General features: G+C 36.7%; 1 pseudogene; it reads right to left on the reverse strand.

Moving 5' to 3' along the window:
* Window positions 1-23,791: 23,791 nt before the first annotated feature.
* On the reverse strand, window positions 23,792-24,067 carry LOC138074506 (cytochrome b-c1 complex subunit 6, mitochondrial pseudogene; annotated as a pseudogene).
* Window positions 24,068-26,061: the final 1,994 nt, after the last annotated feature.

Consider the following 26,061-nt stretch of genomic DNA (forward strand, 5'->3'; position numbering starts at 1 on the left):
TCACTCAGATAATTCAAAGGAGCCCTATCATAAAGTCATCTTGTTTTAACAAACTTAATTCTACCTTAATTCTACCTGCTCCCTAATTCCTCTTTTCCTTGTAGGTTCATAGCTTTGGGGCATTAGGATGTGGACTTCTTTGAGAGGTCATTATCCTGCCTGTTATCGATTGAAGATCTGAATGTTTTCCTCTAGATAATGGGGGAATTTTGAGAGTTTTTAATACATTACAATGCAAAAGGAAGATTAAAATGTATACAATTGTTTGGCTCATTTATCACTAGAAAATTATTTCCCCCTTTTATGATTAAATTCTAGATCATATCATCAGGAGATCCATGTCTACTTTTAGCAACTCCATTTTTACAAAGGGGGATAGGCTCATAGAGATCTAAAAGTGGCAATTTGCATACTAGGTTGATCAAAAATTAGACACGCAGAGTTATGTGATGAGGCTAGTTCTTCCCAGGCTCAGACATCATGTGTCTGTGCTGAATGATGCTTTCTTTGCAGTAGATGGCAATAGATTTGACTCTACCAATCTCAATTCTCCCTCATACGATTTCTCTCCCTCTTCCTACAACTTTCTGCCACTCCCCAAAATTAATTTCAGACAGGATTTTGTGCTTTGGCTGACATTCAAAACTGTCACCTCCATGCACGCATTAACTCCAAAGCCTCTGTCATTCCTCACATTAAAATTCTATCACTAGGAGTCAGCACAGCTTGATTCAGCAAGCTAAGGGGCTGGTTCTGAGCAAGATGCAGTGACAGCAGGCTTCACCTGTGACAACTTCGGTCAGTTTGACAGCAATAAGACACCCTCCTTAGAACCAGTTGCAACTCTTGTTGACCCAAGTGGGAAGGTCATCCTTCTGAACAATTTTCTCTTCTTCCTAGGAGAAAGAAAGGCCAAGGGTTACCGGACTTAGGCTGTGAATATTTTATGGTTAAATGACCATAACCAAGAAGAACAGTTAGTAAATTCCACAATCTAAGTTTACATTCTATTGTGAAGAATAATCATTTGTTGGCTTAGAAGGGACTCTTTAAAATGATAGCTTAAAAAAAAAAAAAATCCAGAATGTGGGTAAGAGTCTATTGGTAATTCTGTGCTGAATCCTGACATGAAATATGATTTTGAAATCACCCAAAGTTTTCCTCAGTTGGAAGTAATGTTCCGAGTGGTAAAATTTTCCTGTGACCACATTATTGATGACCATCAAAACAACTCACCCTCTCCTCATCTTCCCCATGCCTGTCCTTTCTCATGTAGTCTCTCATTTGGGTAGGTTTTGCAACTAGCACCATGATCTGTATTTGAAGACAAAGATTTCATTATGATCACAGTTTAAGGATTCATTCACCCGCCTTTTGAACTAAGTTAAATTTCACACAAATATGTGAAAAATGACAAACAGTAAAGCATTCACTTCAAAGGTCACTTCCTCTATGAAGTCTTCCTAGCATCTCCCCAGTTCCCAGGAGAAGTGAGTGTCTTGCTCCTATGTGCCCATTCTGTAGGATTTTTTCTTAATTCATCTTAATTCTGTAAGTACACAATGTCTAAAAGTCAAAACCACATAACCGTGCATTCAGAAAATTCTCCTATCTATCCTCGTCTCCTGCTCCAATCGCCCCTACTCCCTATAGGGAATCATTTCTGTCCATTTCTGGTTCATCCTTGCCCACTGACATCTTTGGACACCTCAGTCATAAAACCTGTACTCTTTAGTGACCTATGAGAGACATGCTCTCTCTTCCATAGATTGCAACTCTCTTTATAGCAGGAGGCATGTTTTGTCATGAAAGTGACAGTGACTACCACAAGTTTGGTCTACACTAGTTCCCACTGAATGTTTGTAACATGTTGATTGAACACATTCAAGAACTTCTGATTCCATAGTCACAAACACATTGCATTTAATACACTGGCATTTTACTCTTCAGTGACTGTCACAACCATAACATCTCAGTGTTTATCATTGGGGAAGAAAGTAACAGAATGACTACAGCAGAGATCAGCAGAAGTAGAATGGAGTTTTGCCTCTTTCAGAAATGAGTCTTAGCTTGAGGCAAGTCATTAAAATCCCTGAGCTTGTTTCATTATCTGTAAAATGTCGTATGAAGCCCACTTCACTAAAGATTTGTGGAGACTAAATGAGATGATCTATGAAAAGAAGCTCTACAACTTAATTGTCCCTTTGTAATGATTTTATACTATGCAGCTTTTCATATAATGGGCGTGCTACTTTTTTTAAATAAAGTATGGGCTATTTTGAACTCTTTTGCTTGATGTAATGCTTTTCAACCACAAGAGAACGTTACCTGTAAAAATTGTCCCTAGAGCTGTCTCTGGCTGTTTTTAACTTGATTCTCTCCTTAATAGATATTTTGATCAGAAGATATCACCAAATCACAATTGGAGGGGAGACTGGAATAGAGAGTATCAGTTCAGTCCAGTTCAATCGTTCAGTCGTGTCCGACACTTTGCGACCCCATGAATTGCAGCACGCCAGGCCTCCCTGTCCATCACCAACTCCCGGAGTTCACTCAAACTCACGTCCATCGAGTCCGTGATGCCATCCAGCCATCTCATCCTCTGTCATCCCCTTCTCCTCCTGCCCCCAATCCCTCCCAGCATCAGAGTCTTTTTTTTTAATTAATTAATTAATTAATATTATTATTATTATTATTACTTTACAATATTGTATTGGTTTTGCCATACATCAACATAAATCTGCCATGGGTGTACATGTGTCCCCAATCCTGAACCCTCCTCCCACCTCCCTCCCCATACCATCCCTGTATAATATCATATAAGAAATGAATCACCAGTCTAGGTTCAATGCAGGATACAGGATGCTTGGGGCTGATGCACTGGGATAACCCAGCATCACAGTTTTTTCCAATGAGTCAACTCTTCACATGAGGTGCCCAAAGTATTGGAGTTTCAGCTTTAGCATCAGTCCTTCCAAAGGACACCCGGGACTGATCTCCTTTAGAATGGGCCGGCTGGATCTCCTTGCAGTCCAAGGGACTCTTGAGTCTTCTCCAACACCACAGTTCAAAAGCATCAATTCTTCAGTGCTCAGCTTTCTTCACAGTCTAACTTTCACATCCATACATGACCACTGGAAAAACCATAGCCTTGACTAGACAGACCTTTGTTGGCAAAGTAATAAAGAATATAGTATCATGGAAAATGAACTTGGAAGTAAACAGAAGAAAATAATCAAGTTCAAAGACTATTATCCCAGACTTGATCTTCTCCAGACACCATTCACAGCCATCTCTAATTTCCAGGTCTACAAACCACTGAAGTTGCCCTTGGTATGTCAGATTATATCTGAAACTTGGTGTATCAGATAGAGACTGGCCAAATATTCAAATTAGCAGTATCTTACACTGAAGGAGAAACTTCAGGGTAAGACAGATGATACAGGGGTAGACTTAGGTGACTCCATTCCAACAAGACAGATCTGCACTGTCATATGGCAGCTAGTTGCCAAGAGGTCACTGCAAAAGCAATAAAAACAGTGGGAATGTTTCTCTTCTTTGATAATAGCAACTAATATTTCTAGAGAACTTCAGAATTCATGAAGAAACTCATGCACATTACTTGTATTTGAAAGTTTCTGCAGTTCTGTATATGTTACTTTCCCCATGTTGTAACTGATGAAATAGAAGTTCAGAAAGCTTTAGGGATTTCATGAAGCTCATACAGCCCTTAAGCAACAGAACTGGAGTTCAAAAACAGCTATGTTGATGCCAAATTTGAGGCTGGTGACACAGAGCTGCAGGGACAGGAAATCACAGACCTGTCTAATGGACTTTACTGCTCCTTGACCCATCATTATGCTTATGCCTAGTCACTCAGTCATGTCCAACTCTTTGTGACCCCATGGACAGTAGCCCACCAGGCTTCTCTGTCCATGGGATTCTCCAGGCAGGAATACTTGAATGGGTTGCCATGCCCTCTTCCAGGTGGTCTTCCCAACCCAGGGACTGAACTCAGGTCTTCTGCATTGCAGGTGGATTCTTTACCATCTGAGCCACCAGGGAAGCCCCTTTTTCTTTCAGGTTCATTATCTGAACCTCCTTGTCCAACCCCTCTGGCTTATATAAAGCCTAAACAGGCAAAGTTCACATTTTAAAAACAATTACAACTTTATGGAGGAATATCTGTTTAGCACTTTTTGATTTAGTTGTTTGTTTTTCTGGTATTGAGTTGTATGAGCTGCTTGTATATTTTAGAAATTAATCCTTTGTCAGTTGTTTCATTTGCTATAATTTTATCCCATTCTGAGGGTTGTCTTTCCACCTTGCTTATAGTTTCCTTTGCTGTGCAGAAGCTTTAAAGTTTAATCAGGTCCCACTTGTTTACTTTTGTTTTTGTTTTGATTACTTTTGGAGGTAAGTCATAGAGGATCTTACTTTGATTACATCATCGAGTGTTCTGCCTATGTTCTCTAAGAGTTTTATAGTTTCTCGTCTTACATTTAGGTCTTTAATCCATTTACATGCAGATGGCTAACAAACATATGAAAAGATGTTCAATATGGTTCATTATTGCTGCTGCTGCTAAGTCGCTTCAGTCGTGTCCGACTCTGTGTGACCCCATAGATGGCAGCCCACCAGGCTCCCCCGTCCCTGGATTCTCCAGGCAAGAACACTGAAGTGGGTTGCCATTTCCTTCTCCAATGCATGAAAGTGAAAAGTGAAGTCGCTCAGTCTTGTCCGACTCTTAGCAACCACATGGACTGCAACCCACCAGGCTCTTCCGTCCGAGGGATTTTCCAGGCAAGAGTGCTGGAGTGGGGTGCCAATGCCTTCATTATTAGAGAAATACAAATCAAAGTATAATGAGATATCACCTCACAGTGGTCAGAATGGCTATCATCAAAAAGTCTACAAACAATAAATGCTGGAGAGGGTGTGGAGAAAAGGGAACCCTGTTGCACTCTTGGTGCGAATGTAAATTGATTCAGCCACTATGAAAGATGGTATGGAGATTCCTCTAAAAACTAGGAATGAAACCACCATATGACCCAGCAATCCCATTCCTAGGCATATACCCTGAGGAAACCAAAATTGAAAAAGACACATGTACCCCAACATTCATTTCAGCACTATTTACAATAGCTAGAACATGGAAGCAACCTAGATGTCCATTGGCAGATGAATAGATAAAGAAGTTTTGGTACATATACACAATGGAATATTATTCAGCCATAAAAAGGCATGCATTTGAGTCAGTTTTAATGAGGTGGGTGAACCTAGAGCCTATTATACAGAGTGAAGTAAGTCAGAAAGAGAAAGATAAATATCACTGACTAACACATATATATGGAATCTAGAAAGATGGTACCAAAGAATTTATTTGCAAGGCAACAGTGAAGAAACAGACATAGAGAAAAGATCTATGAACATGGGGAGAGGGGAAGAGAGGGTAAGATGTATGGAGAGAGTAACATGGAAGCTTACATTACCATATATAAAATAGATAACCAATGGGAATTTGCTGTATGTCTCAGGAAACTCAAACAGGGGCTCTGTATCAACCGAAAGGGGTAGGATGGAGAGGGAGTGGGAGGCAGGTTCAAAAGGGAGGGGATATATGTATGCATATTGAGATTTGACAGAAAACAATAACAATCTGTAAAAAAAATATCCTTTAAATAAAAACTAAATAGTTTCTAAAAATGAAAAATACAGATTACATATTTTAAAAATTAATAGACAATTATTTAGAAAATATAACTCTTCAGAAAGATCGATCATAAAGTACAGAGAGCTCCCAGGTAACCCCTCTCCCATCTTCCCCAAACACAAGCCCCCCTATTATTTATGTCTTTATTGTGTGGTACACTTGTTAAAACTGATGAACCAGTGTTAATGTATTGTAATTAATGAAAGTCTATAATTTACAATAGTGTTCATTCTGTGCTGTACACTTTGTAGACCTTGACAAATGTCTAATGATATATGTCCATCATTACTGTATTACGGAGAATAATTTCAATGCCTAAAAGTCTCCTGCACACCACTTATTTGTCCCTCCTCCTTTCTCCTCCTGGAGAATTTCATGGACAGAGGAGCCTGGCAGCTTACAGTCCATGGGGTCAGGGAGTCAACAAGACTGAATACTTTTTTTCACTCTCTCCTACAGTATCCCTTGCAGTCACGGATCTTTTTACTGCTTCCACAGTTTTGCCTTTTCTATAATATAGTAGGGTTGGAATCATACAATATGTAGCTTTTTCAGATTGGCTTATTCCACCAAGAAATATATATTTGATGTTTTTCTGTGTCTTTTCAAGTCTTGCTAGCTCACTCCTTTTAAGGACAAGATAATATTTCATTGTATGACAGTTTGCTTATCTATTCATCTATTGAAAGATGTTTTGCTTGAATGCTTCACGTTTTGGCAATTTTGAATACCTTTGCTATAAACATATGTTGGAGAAGGAAATAACAACACACTCCAGGGTTCTTGCCTGGAAAGTCCCATGGACAGAGGAACTTGGCAGGCTACAGTGGCTGGAGTCACAAAGAGTCGGACATGACTAAACAACTAACACATAAACGTATGTGGGTGTACATCACTCCTTTGTGTGAATACCAAGGAGCATGTATGCCAGATTATACGGTAACACCATGCTTAGTTTTGTAAATCACTGCCAAACTATTTTCAAAAGTGGTTGTACCATTTTGCATTCTTCCCAGAAATGAATGGAAATTCCTTTTGCTCCATATCCTCGCTGGGATTTGCTGATTTCTGTCTTTTCAATTTGACTTTTCTAAGATGTGTGCAATAACATCTTATCATTATTTTAAATTGCATTTCCCTAATGATGTATAACATTGAGCAGATTTTCATTTGCCAATTTGCCATCTGTATATTTTTGATGAGGTATCTATTCATATAATTTACACATTGTTTTCTTTTTTGGGTGAAGATACTTTTTCTATGAAAATTGCTATGACCATCCCAGTGTTCCTGAGGCTTACCCTTCTGAATACCAGCAGATCACGTTTTCTAGTTTTCTCTCATCTGTTATGATTTCCACGGCCACTTTGCTTTCCGTGTTTGTTACAGTCCCCCTAACTTGCTGATAAGCTTCTTCAAGAATAGAATCAGTGTTGTACATCCCTGAATCATCCATAAAACCTAACAACATGTTTTGTACATAGTAGATACTCAGAATAACATGTAAAGCAATTCAGTTAAAACTAAAACTGTTTTGTTTGTTTGTTTGTTTTTAGCCAAAGTAGGATGAAACTAAGTATAGTAGACGAGGTATCTGGATATCTGTATATTAGTTATTACTCTGAGTCAGTTACTTCCTGGGCTTCAGTTTCTTTGTTGTAAACCATCTTGTATAAAGGGCAAACACTCTATGACTGAAATCACTTGGAATGCTCATGAACGGGGAATGCATTTCTACCATCTGAAAATTTTACATCATTACTACACTATCCCCAACTTGGAAGAAGGCAGAAGTAAGATTAAAGTTTATGCCTAATTAGAGTCAAGGGCCATTAGTTTGTAGGAGTTAAGACTCTAAATAATCCAACAACCAATGAATTAACAAAATGTCTTAACTGAGCAGAGTATCTTGTCTTTAATACAGGCTGGTAGAGAATAGGAGTTTGAAAGCAACAGTATAGACATGTAACAGGAGACTCAAACATAGTTCACTCGGGGATCGTACAAAGCCCAAGGAGACAATAATTCTATTTATTCATTCCATTGATTCTTTTTGTTTGTTTGCTTGTTTCTTTCTTTCCTTTCTAACTGAAAAGTGTGAAACTCAGGCTTCTCTGTATTGAAGCAGGGTATGTGCATTGGAAGAATGAAAACTGTCAGAGTCTGCAATAAGGCTTTGTGTGGTTGTGAGGTGATCCTCACTCAGTGGATTCCAGATGTGTAAGCATGTTTGTAATTTCTTTGGGTGAGGAGGGATTATGGTAGTCCAGACAAGACCTGAGAGAATGGTAAAGATAAAACAGAGGCTATGTCAAAGACCTTTTCTATTACTAGTTAATTAAGTTGTACAAGGGGCTTATTTTTTTAAGAACGTTTAATATACCCAAGCCATTAGATAGTTGTGAGTTATAAAATACAGGGGAAGGGAGAGAGGGAAGGAAGAGAAAATTTTTTTTAAAAAAATCAACAAATTCTAAGTGGTACAAAATTTCTTAAATCTTAAAAATCTGTTTCAATGCATGAAGTAAGTTGGTAGATAGCTTTGACAAATCTCTTGTGTATGGAAAGGCTGCCAGAATAAATTATTGTTCTACCCAAGTTCCTCCATCAATTGTGTGGTTGTGGTTATACCATTGTAAATATTGAGTCTCTGAGCCCGCCTCTGGATAACAAAACTGATAAATAGTCTCCTATACTATGAAGAGTTACTGAGAGAAATCAAATATTATTTATGTTTAACCATGTTTATTCAGTCAAAGTGTATAAAAGTATGAGCCATTATCTCTATACCTCTGGAAATTGATCTTGAAATCTAGAATCTTGTTAAGCATCAATTTGTTTATAAGGTTGACCTTAGAAATCCCAACCGAATATAAAAGCAGATGCTTCTCATTTAATTTTTATTAAAGAAATTGCAAATGATTTACTCAACTTTTTAAAAAACATGTCAGTTTATGTTAATATTCTGATTATGCTCCTATATCAAGTGAATGAAAAATGTTAACTTTACTTTTAGGGTAATCCTGACATTTAATTTAGAAGAAAAATATTAAAGGTAAAACCATAATAATTGGGGGAAGGGGCAAAAAAGCACCAAAATATCTGATATATTTAATAAACTCCAGAATCAACAATATTTCAGACATGTATTGCAGGCATGCTGACATCTGCATTCTGAATTTTCACTGAGTCTTGTGGTTCAGAATTGGGTGGATGCATTACACAACTTTGCTTGTTGCTATGGCCTCTCAAAATAAGATTATTCATATTTTGTTTTTCTCATAGTTTAGCTGCATGGTAAATATTGATAGTGCAGCGATTATTTTACATTAAACAGTTCTTCTCAAGTATCAGATAAATGTAGTTAGGATGACCTTTGATGTCAGAAAACACAGATGACCCTGTGTATTATTCGGCTTTCCTTGCGTTAAATGGTTCTGGGTTTCAGTATTTTACAACATCAAAGTCGTACTTCTCACTTGCATTACATACTGATGATGGTTTTGCTTCTTTTCCCTATGTCTTCTTTATTCCGGAAACCGGAATAAGAACCCCTCTCTGCTCAAGGCAGAGGGGAAGAGCAAGAAGGCTGACCAAAACTCTGTAATGACTGCTCAAAATACAATTCCTTGACCCAAAACTGATATTCCAGGAAGTGTAAACTCCTAGCCATCTTACTCTCCCATACTCCTAGCCCTGACCTCCAACCAAGGAGGACACTATATCCTTTATAAGGAATTGAGAATAATAATAATACAATCTGCTCACAGTGTTTTTCTTTTTCTTTTTTAGAAAGAGATGTATTTCTTGATATGGGAGAGATTATATTTGGCCTATATTTAACAAAATTTATGAAATGTGGGCAATTATGATGGATACCTTTCTTTTTTCCTTCCCTTCCTTTCTTCTTTTTTTCTTTTCTTCCTAAATGTACAGAGGAATTGCTCCAAATGATTCATCCTTTGCTCTGAAGCTAGATAAAGCTGTGTTCACCTAGGGGTAGCTGAAGTTGAATAAATCAATGTGATATTGAGAGACAGGAGAAGATCATCAGTTTGACTTTTTACTTATCACAGAGTTACAATCCTTTGTGAATATAGAACAAATCCAAGATATTAGTGGGTTGATCAAGGCTTTACACATTTATAGGAATTGCCTAATGTTTATAGGAAGATTATATTACACAGATTCTGGTTGAGTGGTTACAGGGTGAAATCAAGAATTCTATGTTTTCTAAAAAGTTTCCAGGTGGTGCTGCAGCTGCTGGACCAGGGACCTCACATTGAGTAGCAATGGATAAGATAACTCCTGAACTTCTTTCAAACCCTAATTCTCTCTGAAGTTACTTCAATTAGTTTCCCACACCTATGTGGCTTGAAAAACATAAATAAAAATTGTCCATGACATAAGGTGGTTAAACTTTTATTAAATTGCTTCTTAATAGAAGGGTTTTACCCATCTCCGTGTCCTTCAGAACCAACAGCACCATGCCATATGGATAACTGATAGCATACAGCACTTTGGAGAATGCCAAGCTTAAATGAAAAGGGAAGAGTGGATGACAGAATGAAACTATGAGGCCTTTACAAATATCCAAGTAAACATCCTTCCATAAGAAAGAGTACTGTTCCCTTTACAGGTCCCATCCTCACTGGGACTGCATGTTTTTTGCCAAACTGTTACTTATACTTCAACACATGTCCTTACCTCAGGGACTTCCCATGAGTAAGATTTAGAATTGATTTTAGGAATGAGCTTCATTTGCAAAGGAAAGCAAGGCCATTCAATTCCAATTAACTGCACAGTTCTTGGGTAAAAAACAACCTTTTAAACTTTTAGACTATTTAAAGAAAAGCCAAGTCTCCACCCTTACTTTTTCATAAAGCAGAATTGTCTTGACAGGGCTTTCCTGTTCTTTTGAGTCAATATGTCTCAAAGAGCTTAAAAATAGATGATGGTTTACATTTATCATTTGAACAAACATGGGAAATTCAGAAATAGTTGCCATGGAATTCCGGGAGTAATTTTTCCATCCCCACAGTTGGCAAAGTGGTTCTTAAGGAATAGTAGACTACATAAATGCACACACTGGGGGTGTCCTGCAACCCAGCCTCATATGACACAATGCCATTTGAGGCCAATCTCACTGGGATGGCACAGTAGTGATTTTCAAAATGTTGCTAAGGAGCATGATGACATTTACTAGCTCAGTGAAACTTTCTCTCCTGAGGCACTAATGATTCTAAGACACCACCAAGACCTCACTTTCCTACCTTTTTCTCCTATTCCCAGTTGTATTTTGGCAGGGGGTAGGGAGCTGAGGATAAGGAATAAACCATTACTATAGAAAATGTACTGAAAAGGCCACTGAACTAGATAATGCATAGATCTGGGTTGTAGTTTCAGGTATAGCAATTGTTAGCTGTGTGCTCATGAGCAAATTATACATGACAGGCCTTGTTTCCTTGTCTGTAAAACAGGAGGATTTGATGTGATTTCTAAAGATCTTTCTAGTATTAGCCTTCTAAAAGGAAAAATAGTAACAATACACACTTGTTTCATTGATAGCTACATGGAAGTCTTTCATGTGTAAGCATATAGCCTATATAAGGTACACAGTATAGCCAATAGACAGGGGTTCCCTGGTAGCTCAGCAGAAAAGAATTAGCCTGCAATGCAGGAGATATGGGTTCAGTCCCTGCATTGGGAAGATTCCCTGGAGAAGGAACTAGCAACCCACTCTAATATTCGTGGCTGGGAAATCCCATGGACAGAGGAACCTGACAGGCTACAGTACATGGGCTTGCAAAAGGGTCAGACACAAATATCAACTTAACAAATAAATAAAAAATAGACTATATATACATAGAGACAAACTACACATAAAGAAGGAAAAATACAAACATTTCATGGAAACAGACTGGAATTGGAAGTCAGAGGAATTATTTCATTTATTTATTATTTACTCCTCCTCTTATCATTGTTCAGAAACATTTATTGAAAGCCGATCCTCTCCCACTCATACTAAGACTGGAATCTGACAGTGAAAAAGACAGGCTTTCCTGCTCTTCTGGAATTGATATTTTCCTGGGAAAAACAGGTAAGATAGAAATAAACAAAGAAGAAAATAAGATAATTGAAGATTGTCAAAAATGCCACAGAAGAAATAAATGAGGAACAGAAATCCCCAGTACCAAAGGGGTTTGGTGTGTTTGAGAAAGAATAAAGAAGCCAGTGGGGTTAAGATGCACTGAGAAAGGGAGAGACAATTGTAGCCAGCAAGACTCAGGTCCTGCTGATACCAAGAAGACCCTAAGGGGCTCTTGGACACAAAAGCCTTTCTATGTGCCTCATTTATTTTTTTATTATAGGTAATAGGTTTTATTCAGCCTCAGGACCTTCCCTGAGTTTCAACTGGCAGGTTCAAACAGTTGCTGATTAGGAAAGGTTTCCTATTGGTTCAGGTGGTAAAGAATCTGCCTGCACTACAGGAGGCCTGGGTTCAATCCCTGAGTCGGGAAGATCCCCTGGAGAAGGGAATGGGTACACATTCCAGGGGATGTGGAAACACAGAGGAACAGTCAAGAGAAACTGTAGTGCAGCCTTGGGGCAGGGTCCTGGTTTCCTGCCAAGGAATATACACAACATCTTTGAGCTGTTTTGAGATCAAGAAACACCCACTAGATGGGAGAAATTAATAGTATGATGCCTACAAGTGCTAGATCAAGATTAGATGGAACTAGAAGGTGATGATGCAGACTCCCATTTACCTCACCACCAACCAATTAGAAGAATGTCCATGAACTGATCACATCCACTTTGAATCATTACTATAAGATTTCTCACTACTGTCTCCAGCTGGAGACACACAGTTTTGAGGACATTAGCCTTCTGTTGCCCCCTTTGTCTGGCAAAGCAAAGGACTGTTCTTTTCTACCTTGCCAAAAAAACTGTCTCCAAAAATTAGTTTGGTGTTGAGGTACAGAGGCTAGATTCAGCTTTAGTACAAGACCTTTGAAATCATAGTACGTATTTTAGATTTTTCACTATGGACTCATGTATTTTTATTTATTATTTTACAGCACTTTATGGTGGATTAGAGTCATTATTCTTTTTCTCCTTATATTTTCTCCAAATTTGGCCTAGGTTGGAGAGTAGGTAAGACAAAGCTTAAAGATTATTTCTGTACTTTTGGATTTGGCCCCTTTTAACTGCCTCTTTGCCTTTATTTCTTTATTTTTTCTTTCCTCAAAACAAAATTGTTTTGAACCCAGGTCTGGAATCAGCCATTTCTCTAGGAGACCAGGTTCCACTGAGTGAGAATAATATCCAGAAACTAATATTTTAGCTCCGAGTCTGTTCATTTCTATGGAATGTCATTGTTTGTAGGCCCTTTAACTAAACTTTTAGTCAAAATCAGAAATGTTTCCCTGGTAGCTAAGTTGATAAAGAATTTGTTGGCAATGCCTGAGACCTGGGTTCAATCACTAGGTTGGGGAGATCCCCTGGAGAAGGGAACGGCTACCCACTCCAGTATTCTGGCCTGGAGAATTCCATGGACTGTATAGTCCATTGGGTCGCAAAGAGTCGGACAAGACTGAGCAACTTTCCCTTCACTTCCTCTATTCTCAGTTTATAATGGAATTTATCCATGCTTCCTAATACTTAGATTTAAAAAAAAAAAAAAATCTCTGATTCATTTGGAATTTAGGTTGATAAATAGCGTAAGGTTTGCCAATTTTACCTTTTACTAAATAGCTATCCAGTTGTCTCAGCATTGTTTATTTACCTCCAGTGATTTGATACACTACTTTACTATTTACCAAATTTCTAAGATATATTTCTGGACTTTTTTCATTGTTTCATTGCTCAGTTCACCCATTCATGGGTCATATTATCTTTAACTTAAGGTCTTTATGGGATATTTTAACATCATGTAAGGCTGACCCTCAGTTGTTGATCATTTTTTGCCTGGTAGTCTTGGATACTATTTCTTCCTTTTTTTGCATATTAAATGTAGAATCAACTTGTCTTCTTTCAGAAAGAAAGAAAAAAAAAAACTGTAGTTATTTTGTTAGGTTCACTTTCACTTATAACTTGGAGAGAAGCATGGAGAAGCATAATCTTTGTGAGGGTGAATAGCCCTATGAAAGAACATTGGATAATTATTTGTTCAAAACTACTTTTGCATTCTTCATGACTTTTTAATATTTATGTATTTATTTGTTGGCTGTTCCAAGCCTGAGGTGCAGCACAGTATATCTTCATTGCAGCATGTGGGCTCTTAGCTGCAGCATATGGGATCTAGTTCTCTGATCAAAGATCAAACCTGGGCTCCCTGCATTGGGAGCATAGAGTCTTAACCACTGGACCACCAGGGAAGTTTATTTTCTTCATTTAGATTTTAAACATTTCTAATTAATTTGCTCTTATATTGCATCTTTTTTTTTTCTTGTTCTTCTAATTATTTTAATTTCTTATTATTTTTATATATTAAAACTTTTGACTTTTTAATTATGGTAAAACTATCATAAAATTTGTCACCTTAACCCTTTCAAAAATATAGCTCAATAATGTTAAATATATTTATACTATTGTGAAACTGATCTCTAAAACTTTTTATCTTGAAGAACTGAAATTCTATACTCATTCAAGTAATAATATATCTCTGCCTCTTCCCTTAGGCCCTGACAACCACCATTCTACTTTCTACATTTATGAAGTTATCTACCTTCAATACCCATTAAGTGGAATCATACTGTATTTGTTCTTTTGTGGCTGACATTTCATTTTGTAAAATGTCCTTGGAATCTGTCATTGCTGCAGTATGTAATTAGTATTTCCTTCCTTTGTAAGACCACATAATATTCTGTTGTAGAGATATTACTTTGCCAACAAAGGTCCATAAAGTCAAAGCTATGGTTTTTCCAGTACCCTTGTATGGATGTGAGAGTTGGACCATAAAGAAGGCTGAGTGACAAAGAATTGATGCTTTCAAAGTGTGGTGCTGGAGAAGATTCTTGAGAGTCCTTTGGACAGAAACGAGATCAAACCAATCAATTCTAAAGAAATTCAACCCTGAATATTCATTGGGGGAACTGATGCTGAAGCTGAAGCTCCAATACTTAGGCCACCTAATGTGAAGAGCCAACTCATTGGATAAGATGGTCATGCTGGCAAAGATTGAGGGCAGGAGGAGAAGGGGACAAGAGGATGAGATAGTTGGATGGCATCACTGACTCAAATGGACATGACTTTGAGCAAACTCCAGGAGATAGTGAAGGACAGTGAAACCTGGTGTGCTCCAGTCCATGGGGTCTCAAAGAGTCACACTGAGTGACTAAACAACCACATTTTATCCATTCATCCATTGACAGACATTTCAGTTACTTCCATGTCTTGATGATTGTGAATAGTTCTGCTATGAGCATGTAGGTCTTCAAGATACATTATAGGATACTTCAAGAAACTGTCTCTTCAAGATAGTTCCTTCAACTATTTTGGATATATACTTAGACACATGATTGTAGATCATATCAAAGTCTAGTTTTTGTTGTTCTTGTTTTGAGCAACTGTCATCGTAATGGAGTGAAGTCATATATCATTGTGATTTTAATTTGCATTTTACTGATGATTGCTAATGCTGAATATTTTTTCATATGCTTGTTAGCCATTTGTATATCATTTTTTGAGAAATGTTTATTCAAGTCTTCTGCCCATCTTTTAATAAGACAATTTTATTTTTATTGTTGTGTTACATAAGTTCTTTGTATATTCTGGATATTAATCTCTTATCAGATATATCATTTGCAAATATTTTATCCTAAGTTGCCTTTCATTCTGCTTGAAGAAGGAATTCATAGAGCCTGGACTCCATCTTAGGCCTGTTCATGCTGATCATGTTCAGCCACCTTTCCAGTGGACTATGAACTCTGTGTTTAGTGCCTATGAAAACAACAACAGAAGGATAAGACCCCTGCATACAGGGGAACCTTGAAGATCATATCTAGGTTACTCATCGCCTAAGAGAAAACATACAGTAATCACCCCTTCCTCCAGACAGGCCATAATTTTTATGTATCAATCGGAGTATAACCTCAGATTTATTGATTATTGGCTAATTGTTTGACTGTCTGAGCACATGAGCACATAGCATGTGAATGATGGGGTTATTGGGATTGTATTTTTCTTGGTTTATGTAAGTCTCAAGGAATTTGGAGTGGTGGGTTCAGACACGTACACATGGGGTATACAATATTTTCACAAATGTTGGTCAGGGTCCTTGGCTAAGAGGAGACTCTGCCTTGGGCCCGCCAGTGTAATAAACTGCACTCCACTATCTGCATTGTCCTTATGAGTGAGTTTGTTTCCCGGAACGCGTGGCTACAACATGCTGAGTGTGTTCTTTGAAGAACAAACTTTTTAAGTTTGATGTAGTCCATTTTGATTCTTTTTGCTTCGATTGCCTTTACTTTTGGTATCACTTCCAAGAAATCATTGTCAAGCCCAATGTCTTGAAGATTTTACCTTGTGTTAGCTAGAAGTTTTAGAATTTTGAGTCCTAGGTTTTGTAATTCATTTTGAGTTAATGTTTGTTCATGGTGTAAAATAAGAGTTTCACTTCATTTTGCATGTGGATATCTAGTTTTTCCAGCACCATTTGTTTGAAGAGACTGCCCTTTTCTGATTGAGTGATCTTAGCACTCTTATTGAGGGGGGGTTGTTTCTGAACTCTCTATTTTAATCTATTGATCTATATATCAGTCTTTATGACAGTACTAGAACACTTTAGGCTTCTCCAGTGGCTCAGCAGTAAAGAATCTGCCTATAATTCATGGGACATTGCAAGAGACCAGGAGACATGAGTGCCGTCCTTGGGTTGGAGAGATCCCTTGGAGAAGGAAATGGCAACCCACTCCAGTATTCTTGCCTGGGAAATCCCATGGACAGAGGCAGGTTACAGTTCCTGGGGTTACCAAAGAGTCCAACATGACTTAGCATGTAAACAACACCACGACTTTAACTACTCTAGCTTTATAATATGTTTTGAAATCAGGAAGCATAAGCTTTCCAACATTGTTCTTCTTTGTCAAAATGTTTTGGCTATTTGAAGTCCTTTCAGATTCCATGTGAATTTTAGATTTTGTTGTTGTTGTTGTTGTTTTCCCTGCAAAAAATTCCGTTATGATTTTGATTGAGATTACATTAAATATGCAAATCTCTGAGAATTATATTGACATCTTAACAATATTGTCTTCTAATTCATGAACCTGATATTTCTTTCCATCTATTTGTGATTTCTTTCATTTATTTAAGCAATGTTTTGTAGTTTTCAGTGCACAAGCCTTTTACCTCCTTGGTTAAGTTTATTTCTAAGTATTTTATTCCTTTTTATACTGTCATAATTCAACTTGATTTGTAAATTTCCTTTCCTGATTGTTTTTAGTATATAGAAATGTAACTGATCTTTGTGTGTTGATTTTGTATTCTGCAACTTTGCTGAATTTATTAATTCCAGAATTTTTTACTTTCCCCTATATATAGAATTGTTAGCATTTTATACATATAGTTTCATCTGCAAAAAGATAATTTTACATCTTCCTTTTAAGCTTCTATGTCTTTTATTTCTTTTTCTTAACCAATTTCCGTAGCTAGAATTTCCAACACTGTGTAAAGTGAAGCAATGAGAGTAAGCATCCTTTTCTTGATACTGATCTTAGAGAACAACTTCTTTTATCAAGTATGATGTTAACTGTAAGTCTTTCATATATGACCTTTATTACGTTGAGGTAGTTCCCTTCTGTTTATAATTGGTTGATTGTTATTATCTGAAGGAGTATTAAATCTTGCTTCAAATGTTTCTTCTGCATCAGCTAAAATGATCACTTGGCTTTTGTCATTCATTCTGTTAATGTAGTGTATCAGGACTATTGCTTTTTATGCATTATTTAAATTTTCTACAGCATCATTAATATTACTGAATTGTATTTTATTTCTATGAAGTGTCATAGGTTTTCAGGATATACGGTAATATCATATCATCTACAAATAAAGATATTTTCAACTCATTCTTTCTAATTTTTGTGATTCTTATTTTGTGCTTATCATAATTTGTGATGTAAAAGCTCCAATTCTATAGTAATTGATACTGAAGCTGACCATCTTTGCCTGGTGCCAGACTTTAGAGATATGATTTAACTGTTTTCCTTTATAAATGCCATCTTTTGGCTGGAGTATATATCTTTTATTATGCTAAGAAAAATATTTATTATTTTTATATATTTTTAGTGGGAAAGTGAGTTAAATTTTACAAATGCTTTTCAAGCACTTTTTAATATGAGCATATGACTTTTCTCTGTAAAGATAATAATAAGGTGAAATGTATTAATGGACTTCCTAATATTAGCATTTCTGATATAAACTGTATTTTTTCCTGATGTATTATCTTCTTAGTACTGTTGCTCCCTGAGTTAATATTTTGGGCTATTGAATCAATATTTATAAGTGAAATTTGTCTATGAACTTGAGAAAAGTAATTTTTTAAATTAAGTTTTGTTATTAATGTTACATTCTTTTTGTCAGAAGATAAAGGATGATTTCCTTCTTTTCTCATGCTTTTGTAAAATAAGACATGGACCTTGAAATTTTTTGTAGAATTCCCCTATAAAATCATCTTGACCTGATGTTTTATGAGATATGGGGAGTGCAAAGTAACTCTTAGGTATTCTCCATTTTTTTTCTATTAAAAAATTGGTATTTTATTTTATTTTTTAAATTGGAATCAGTTTCAGCAAAATACGTTTTCTAGAGAATTATCTACTTTTCCATTATTTAAATCTCTTATTTCAATGGTTATTTTCCTTTGTCACTTTTTATCTTGTGCATTTATGTTATTTTTTCCCCCAACCTCATCCCATAAACAAGCTTCCCACTTGTTTAGATTAGCAAGTGATAATTTCTTTATTTTTTTTGTAAATAAATATTGGCTTAGTAATATGGCTAATTTTTCTTTTCTAGTTCATTATTTTTTTTTGCTTTTATTCTTATTTCCTCTCTTTTGTTATCTTTATTAGCCAAATCGTTCAAATTATTCAAATAATCATATCCGGCAATAAGATTTTCATTGTTCATTTTTATTGACATATATATATATATATGACTATAAAATTTCTTCTGCTCACTTTAATTGTATAGATTAAAGATACACAAATTCTGATAATGTTTTAAATCTTTTTTTGTTTTTTTTTGTAATGTCTGGTCATATGACAAATCTTAGATTTGTATTTTTTCATCTAAATTGAGCTTTTAGCAAAGTAAGAAGAGTGGTTTTATTATTACTACTTTGTGTAATTTATTGAATTTTTTGTAACAATATGTGGAGAATTGGTGAATTTTCATAAGTATTCAATATGCATTAGGAAGCAAGATTTATTCTCTATCATCAGTGTACAAATAAGAACATCTTATTTATTATGTTGCTTGTGTCTTCTGTATCCTTACTTGTTTCCATTCCTTTTACCTTTTTCAGTCTGAGCATGATATGCCAGAATCTTCTGGTTTTGTTTGCTTCTGGATCCTTGCATTTCCTGAGGTTTCTGCTTTAGGAAGGCGGCAGATAGTTTCTGTCTTATCTTTTCTGTGAACTGTGGCCTTTGCCTCTAAAAAGTTTTCTTCTTTGTCTTATCTGTTTTTCCTGAATTCTATCTTATCAGGTACATGCTTTCATTTTCCTTGCATTTACCTTTGTTCAATTCTCTATTTTTCAGCTTTCTCCACTGTCTTGTTTTAGTTTTAGCTTATGTATACTACCAACAGTTGGTTTTGCTTTGTGAGCCAATTTTAAAATCTTTTCTTTTAATACCTGAGTTAAATGCATTTACATTTGCTGATTATATTTCATTTCAGCTTTATCAATTATTTTATTGTATTCTTCATATAGTTTCACTATAAAGTGACTTTCAACTGTCACTTTATAAAAAAAAAAAAGAGAGAGAATCTCTTTTTTCTCTTTCTGTTTTTACCTTGTGTTTTATGTTCCTTTTGTTATTTAGGAAGGCTTGTAACATGACCACACTGTTACTTCATACTAATGTCCAGAGTCTCTTCTTTCCTTAGTTTTGACTACTCTGCTTGTCAGCTTTAAATGATAGTCTCTGAACCCACTTTGTCTCATTCTCCTTTCTGCTCTGCTTTCCCCAGTTATTTTCTCAATTAGTTGTAAATTAAAGTTTGCAAAGTTCTTTGGTTTTATGTTATATTGCTTGCAAGATATGGGTGATTTTATTTTCACCCCTTGTTCATCTGTATCTTTGTTTGTTTTTCAAGGCTGTGTGGAGAGATTCTAATTTAGGCAGCTGCCATTATCCTATGGACCTAGAAGCTTCTCATAGATTTTTATGAGAATTAAATGAGCTAATCTATGTGAAAGTAAAGATAGCTGATTACCCTTTCGTGCAAAGACTTCAGTAATCTGTTTTTTTTGTTTTGTTTTGTTTTGTTTTGTTTTTTTTTTTTTTGCTTTTAAAGATAACACTTTTCTTTTTTTCTAACTACTGTCTATTAACCCTTTTATGGGAAGTATTTTTGCACCTTTCACTTCCTAACATGCTTTCTGTTTTGCCATATAGATATTTTCTGATTTGATAGGTAGAAAGGTACAGGAGGTTGAGGGCAGGGTGACATGTCAGTGGGCTTACCTGGAGAGAGTAGGTAGAAATGAACATGCTGGAAGAGAAAGCACCAAACAGGAGTATAAATTGCTAAAAAAGAAAATAGAAAGGAAATAAATTTTCAGTTCTCTTGCATTCTACTTAGACTTGTTCCAGGCTATAAACAAGGCTGAATAGTAGGTTGGTTTTAAATGCACTAACTAGCCTAGATTCAAATAAGAACACTAGAAATTCTTTTGAGCAACAGCTATATTTAGTTAACTTATTCTTTCAAAAAGGCATTGCACTTGAACTCTAAGGAATAACAATACGTTATATATATATAGTCAGTGTCCTCCCTGAAGGTTTAAAATATATGACAAAATAAGCAATAGTTTAACATTATGTTCATAACAAACCAAGAATTTTGAATTTTTGTTATCTGCATTTTAAGCACAAGAAATAATGAAGATTCAAATTCAGAGAGATTGAGTGAATGTTAGAAAGACATATAATTAAAAAAGAGCAGAGCAGTGATTTGAATCAAACGTTTCTTTCCTCCAATATAATATAATTTAAGAAGATAAAGAAGGGCAAGATGAGTGGCAGTAACAGATATATTTTAAATGCTTACAGGACAAGTTATTTGTGGTTGGAATGGTTTGAGAAGATATTTCAGAAAATACTGGGTTTGTAGATTAGTTCCCCTCCAGTGCAGGGCAGCATTTGTGTTCCTAATTCCTGTGCATCCCACTTGTTCCTAGCCTCTCTTTTACTCTGTGATTCTGCCAGGAACGGTTCTTCTGTCTTAAAAAAAAGAAACAAACTTTCTTTCTTTCTTTCTTTCTTTCTTTCTTTTTTTTTTGCACAGAGACCTTCAGGCAGGAACCTCTTTTAAATTAGAGATGGTAATTAATATTATCACTGGGTCCTGAGAGGGGAGCTTGATTGAGACTGCAGGAATAGAGAGTGACAAGATACAGATTGCTTGTTATCTGATCAGGAGGGCTGGTGTTTGAATTCACTTGGAGGAATAAAGACAGTCTATGAACTGATCCTTTGATCCAGATAAACACCAGCAGGGTGTGAAGTGGTCTTGGAATGACCTAAGGCTGAATCTGTTATGAGAATGGGGAGGGTTGCAAATATCAGAACAGCAGGAGATAGAAGTGATTCTAATGGAATTAGATGAGACTACTGACAAGGTCCCATACGGTCCCATCACTTCATGGTAAATAGATGGGGAAACAATGGAAACAATGACAGACTTTAATTTCTTGGGTTCCAAAATCACTGCAGATGGTGACTGCAGCTAGACAAACCCAGACAGCATATTAAAAAGCGGAGACATTACTTTGCTAGCAAAGGTCTGTATAGTCAAAGCTATGGTTTTTCCAGTAGTCACATATGGATGTGAATTGGGCCATAAGGAAGGCTGAGTGCTGAAGAATTAATGCTTTTGAACTGTGGTGTTGGAGAAAACTTTGAGAGTTCCTTGAACTGCAGGAGGTCAAATCAGTCAGTCCTAAAGGAAATCAGTCCTGAATATTCATTGGAAGTACTGATGCTGAAGCTCCAATATTTTTAGCCACCTGATTCAAAGAACTGACTCATTAAAGACTCTGATGCTGGGAAAGACTGAAGGCAGGAGGAGGAGGGCATGACAGAGCATGACATGGTTGGATGGCATCACTGACACAATGGACATGAGCTTGAACAAGCTCCAGGAGATTGTGAAAGACAGGGAAGCCTAATGTGCTGCAGTCTATGGGGTTGCAAAGAGTCAGACATGTCTGAGCAACTAATAACAATAACATTGACAGGAACCTGGCTCTCTGGAAGTGTTTCTTCAACTCCCTGGAGGTGATATTCCTGTTAAACGTATTATTTAAAATGGAGAATAAAAGAAGAGAACTACGGAATAACAAAGTAAAGTTGGTGACCCCAAAGTTCAATCAAATCTCAAGTAATCTCCATATCTGTATCCAGGTGTATGGCAATATCCTAAGATATTAGGACAGAAGGATCTCAAAGAAAAATGGCTCCATCATTTTCATTTTATAGATGAAGAAACAGAGTTCTCGCTATTCAACCCTTGCTTACTCTCCTAAAAAAAATTAGAACAATTGGCCCAGTGACAGAACTGAAATCTGATTCTAAAGCTGTGAAAGGCTTCTTTTAACAAAAAGGGCAGGTTTTTGTGGATAACTCTAAAGTGGAAGGTAGGTGATGGGGAATATCAGAAATTGTCATATTTGAATCTTACCTTCATTATCTATTTGGTACTGTGTGGTTACGGGAAAAATCACTTATCTGTCTTGAGCCTCAGTGTTTTCATCCTTAAAGTCTTGATAATAATTCATAGCTTGTAGAAAAAACTAAGCAGATGGAGTGATTTCCTCTACATGAAGAAGGCACAGAAAAAGCAATTTTAAACTGTTCATCAAAGATGGTTGAACCTTGGGGAAGGGGGTAACAGAGTATGGATGGTTCAGGCAGGGAAAACTTAGAGGAAAAAAATAAAATAAAATAAATTTTACATTTATTCGCACGTTTAATTCTGCAGTAAAACTGTCAGGTAAAGTACTCTGGTCTTCATTGTAGACATGAGAAAACTGAAACAGAAAGATTAGGTTATTTGCTCAAAGTCATGTACAGAGCAAATTCAAAATCTGATCTGCACCAGGGAATGAGAAGTAAACAAAATATTCTTAAATGTGGTAGTAGAAGAGCCAGCTCTGTACATGCTTACATTATCAGTTCAGTTCAGACACTCAGTTGTGTCTGACTTTTGTGACACCACGGACTGCAGCATGCTAGGCTTCTCTCTCCTTCACCATCTCCTGGAGCTTGCTCAAACTCACGTCATTGAGTTAGTGATGCCTTTCAATCATCTCATCCACTGTCATCCCTTCTCCTCCTGCTTTCAATCTTTCCCACCATCAGGGTCTTTTCCAATGAATCAGTGCTTTGTGTCGGATAGCCAAAGTATTGGAGCTTCAGCTTCAACATCAGTCCTTCCAATGAATATTCAGGGCTGATTTCCTTAGGAGGGACTGGTTGGATCTCCTTGCTGTCCAAGGGACTCTTAAGAGTCTTATCCAACACCACAGTTCAAAAGCATCAATTCTTCAGCATACAACTTTCTTTAAGGCCCAACTCTCACATTCATACATGACTATTGGAAAAACCATGGCTTTGACTAGACAGACCTTTGTTAGTAAAGCAATGTCTCTGCTTTTTATTTTATTTTTTGCTGATCTGAACTTTATTAAGATGAAATCAGTGATAATTACAGAAATTACTTGCCTAAGCTAAAATCCTTGAGATTCACATGAAGTTAGTTACACAAATAAATGGCATGTTCAAAACCATGAGAAAATATCCCAATGCTCAAGTGATGAAGGCTTAGGTGAATAAATCTGCACACCTATTTCAAGCTGTTAAACAGTTTGTGGGCCTTACAGTGGTCCCTTGCATGCAAGAAGTCAAAGAGCTCCTCTGTGTAGTCCTCCTCTGCCTGTGACCTGGAGGATATATGCTCATCACAGAATTCTAGCTGCTCCCGAGACTTTACAAATTTCTTCATCTGCTCACATTGCCCTCTCATTGTTGTCAGGGGATCTGCTAATTCCTCCTCCTCATCTTCCTCCTCCTTGAGATCTCCAGACCCAGTCAGCATCCTTTGCTTGTCTTCTAGCCCCATGTCCGGCTGCAGTTCTGGTCTGCTTTTTAGTATATTATGTAGGTTTGTCATAGCTTTTCTTCCAAGGAGCGAGCATCTTTTAATTTCATGGCTGCAGTCACCATCTGCAGTGATTTTGGAGCCCAAAAAAATAAAGTTTCTCATGTTTCCATTGTTTCCCCATCTATTTGCCATGAAGTGATGGGACCAGATGACATGATTTTTTTTTTTTTTTTTGCATGTTGATTTTAAGCCAGCTTTTTCACTCTCCTCTTTCACTTTCATCAAGAGGCTCTTTAGTTTCTCTTCACTTTCTGCCATAAGGGTGGTGTCATCTGCATATCTGAGGTTATTGACATTTCTCACCACAATCTTGATTCTAGCTTGTGCTGCATCCAATCCAACATTTTGCATGATGGACTCTGCATATAAGTTAAACAAGCAGAGTGACAATATACAGCCTTGATGTACTCCTTTCCCAATTTGGAATCATTCTGTTGTTCAATGTCTGGTTCTAACTGTTGCTTCTTGGTCTGCATATAGATTTCTTAGGAGCAAGTAAGGTGATCTGGTACTCCCATCTCATTAAGAATTTTCCACAGTTGTTTTGATCCACACAGTCAAAGGCGTTAGCATAGTCAATGAAGCAGAAGTAGATGCTTTTCTGGAATTCTCATGTTTTTATCTATGATCCAATGGATGTCGGCAATTTGATCTCTGTTTCTTCTGTCTTTTCTAAATCTACTTGAACGTCTGAAAGCTCTCAGTTCATGTACTGTTGAAGCCTAGCTTAGAGAATTTTAAGCATTAGTTTGCTAGCGTTTGAGATGAGTGTCATTCTGTGGTAGTTTGAACATTCTTTGGCATTGCCTTTCTTTGGGACTGGAATGAAAACTGACCTTTATCAGTCCTGTGGCCACTGCTGAGTTTTCCAAATTTGCTGGCACATTGAGTACAGCACTTTCACAGCATCGTCTTTTAGGATTCAAAATAGTTCAGCTGGAATTTCATCACCTCCAGTAGCTTTGTTCATTGTGATGCTTCCTAAGGCCCATTTGACTTCACAGTCCAGGATGTCTGGCTTTGGTTATCGGGGTCATTAAAATCTTTTTTATAGTTCTGTGTATTCTTGCCACCTCTTCTTAATATCTTTTGCTCCTGTTAGGTCCATACCATTTCTGTCCTTAATTGTGAATTTTTTTGTGTGATATGTTCCCTTGGCATCTCTAATTTTCTTGAAGAGATCTCTAGTCTTTCCCATTCTATTGTTTTCCTCTATTTCTTTGCATTGATCAGTTAAGAAGGGTTTCCAATCTATCCTTGCTAGTTTTTTGAACTTGATATAAAGATGGATATATCTTTTCTTTTCTCTTTTGTCTTTCACTTCTGTTTTTTAAGCTATTTGTAAGGCCTCCTCAGACTACCATTTTGCCTTGTTGCATTTCTTTTTCTTGGGGATGGTTTTGATCAGTGCCTCCTGTACAGTGTTATGAATGTCTGGCCATAGTTCTTCAGGGACTCTGTCTATCAAATCTAATCCCTTGAATCTATTTGTCACCTCCATTGTGTAATTGTAAGGGATTTGATGTAGGTCATACTTGAGTATTCTAGTGGTTTTCCCTACTGTCTTCAATTTAAGTCTGAATTTGGCAATAAGGAGTTCATGGTCTGAGCCATAGTTGGCTGCTGGTCTTATTTTTGCTGATGATATAGAGCTTCTCCATCTTTGGTTGCAAAGAATATAATCAATCTGATCTTGGTATTGACCATCTGGTGATAATCGTGTGTAGAGTCATCTCTTATATTGTTGGAGGAGTGTGTTTGCTATGACCAGGGCATTCTCTTGGCAAAACTCTGTTAGCCTTTGCCCTGCTTCATTTTGTACTTGAAGGCCAAACTTACCTGTTATTCTAGATATCTCTTGACTCCCTACTTATGCATTCCAGTCCCCTATGCTGAAAAAGACATCTTTTTTTGGTGTTAATTCTAAAAGGTCTTGTAGTTCTTGATAGAAC

The sequence above is a fragment of the Capricornis sumatraensis genome, chromosome 2, assembly GCF_032405125.1.
Source record: "Capricornis sumatraensis isolate serow.1 chromosome 2, serow.2, whole genome shotgun sequence".
Taxonomy (NCBI): Eukaryota; Metazoa; Chordata; class Mammalia; order Artiodactyla; family Bovidae; genus Capricornis; species Capricornis sumatraensis.